Here is a 2,687-nt window from a genome sequence, read left to right on the forward strand (position 1 = left end):
TGGAAATAAAAAAAACCTATATATATATATTATATATATAATTAATGAACTACTACAAAGATAATCCAACGAAAAAACGAAATAGTGAAATTTTGCTTTAACATACCAATTTCTTTAGTCACTTAGTTTTTTTTTCTATAATTGTGAAAACTGACAGGACCTTAGTTAAATACTTACCCATTTTTGTCGTTCAGTGGTGGACCCAGGGGGTCTGATAGTGTGGGTCCAAACACAGGGCCGACTAGACCCTCGGTCAGCGTCCCGGAATAAACTTCCCTGGGCTTATGGGTTTCTTTTTAGCATTGTATGGCCCAAAATTTTGCTTTTAAGCCAAAATATTAGGGATTGGCAATCAAAATAATGTTAAATGGATAAGCAAATCATTATTTGTGGTTTGGCAACCTTGTCGAGGCATCGGACGATGGGAGTTTAGGCCTGTCAGACGGAAATTCCCCACCTCCCAAGCAAATTTGGAATGATGACGTCAATACACCGAATTCCAAGACTACGACAATCACAATTAAGGGAAATGTTTACCTAATTAAATTTAATCTTTCTACACTACATTTTTCTTCATCATACTATTATGTTGTTACTCTATTATATTATTAATATGCGTTTTAAAAAATTTATAGTTTATAATTCACATTAATATTAGCGTTAGTACTGTTATTCATTAGTTAGTACTGTTATACTGATTTCATTATTATTATTATCATCATCATCTTCCTTATTGTCATCCCCATCCTCATTATATTCCCCATTATAAGGAGGATGTTGATGATGATGAGGAGAAGAAAGATGATGGTGAGGAAGAACATGATGGTGATTACGATTGATGATAATGGTTGTTGATGACAATGATTGTGATGATGGTGATGAGAATGATAGAAAATGATTGATGAGAATGATGATGATGAATGATGAGAATAATCCCTCTCATCCTCACCCTTGTTCTTATCTTCATTCTTGTAATCCTCATCTTCATCATCCTCATGATGATGGTAGTGACTGATGATGAAGAGGATAATGATGAAAATGATAATGGTAATGATGACGATGATGATGATAATAATGAGGATGATGGTAATGATGATTATGATTATGGTGATTAAGAATGATGATGAGGAGAAGGAAGATGATGAGGTAGATGATTATTGATGATGGATGATGATGAGAAAAAAAAATGATGCTGATAAGGATGGTGAGGATAATGATGATAATAAGGAGAAGGATTAGGATGATGAGTTTGATGATGATGAAAATAAGGATGATGATGATTATGATTTATAATAATGGTCATTGATGAGGGTGATCGTGATAATGATGAGGATGATTGATGAGAATGATGTTGATGAGGTAATTGATGACGAATGGTGAGAAACATCCCGTCTGCCCCTCATCCTCATCTTCATTCTTGTCGTCCTCACCCTCTTCATTATCATCCTCATGATGAGGATGATGATTGATAATGATGATTAATAAGAATGATGATGATGTGGTTGATGATGAGGACAAGGATGATGATGGATGATGATAAATGATGATTGTAATGAGGACGATGATGAGGATGATAATGACAATGAAGATGATGATAATGAGGACTACGATGATGAATGAGTGATGATGATGAGAATAAGGATAGTGATGGATGAGGATGATTAGTAGGATGAAGGTGATGGTGATGATGTTAACAATGATTGGTGAGGATGGTGATGAGGGTGACGATGATAATGAGGGTGACGATGACGGATGAGGATCAATGCCATGGCCAGGATTTTCAAACGGTGTGGGACAATATCAGAGCGGACCCACTTTACGTGTAAATTCAAACAATGTGGACCCATTTTACGGAAAAATATGAAATATCTGGACCGATTTTCTTAAATTTTACCCATATTTAACTAAATATAAGGTATCTGGATCCATTTTATGCATAAAATTACATAATTTGGACTCTTTTTTAAAATGTGGACCATTTTTTTGTGGAGCCATTGAAAAAATGGTGTGGGACTGTCCCAACTGTGCCAATAGCTGGCTATGCCATTGATGATGATGAGGATGATGGATGTGGATGAATACGATGTTGAGGATGATGATGAAGAAAATGATGAAGAATGAGGAGGATGAAGATTATGAGGATGATGATAACGACGATAGATGATTGATAAGGACGTGATGAAGATGAGGACGATGACGATGGATGAGTATGATGTGATGATGACGATGGTGATGATTACAACGATCGATGATAATAAGGATGATTATAATGATTAGACAACAATGAGAATGATGATGACGAATAGGATGAGGATGATGATGACGGATGATGATGATGATGACGAATGATGATAATACTGTAATGATATCAATAGTGGTAATAAAAATATAAATAATATTATTATATAACAGTACTAACAATGTAATTCATTGTAATATTAAAATATAATTTTGAAATAACAGAAATACAATACAGTAATATATACATAATATTATTAAAGATTTCAACAATAATAAATAAGCATAATACTACTATTAAAATAATAATAATTATATATATTTTATATGTGATTGCTTTGATGAGATTGTATTTTGTACAATAGTAATAACAGTAATAATAATAATAATAATAATAATAATAATAATAATAATAATAATAATAATAATAATAATAATAATAATAATAT

The sequence above is a fragment of the Anneissia japonica genome, unplaced genomic scaffold, assembly GCF_011630105.1.
Source record: "Anneissia japonica isolate Jap-2015-1 unplaced genomic scaffold, ASM1163010v1 scaffold1415_len311187_cov125, whole genome shotgun sequence".
In the NCBI taxonomy this organism is placed as follows: domain Eukaryota; kingdom Metazoa; phylum Echinodermata; class Crinoidea; order Comatulida; family Comatulidae; genus Anneissia; species Anneissia japonica.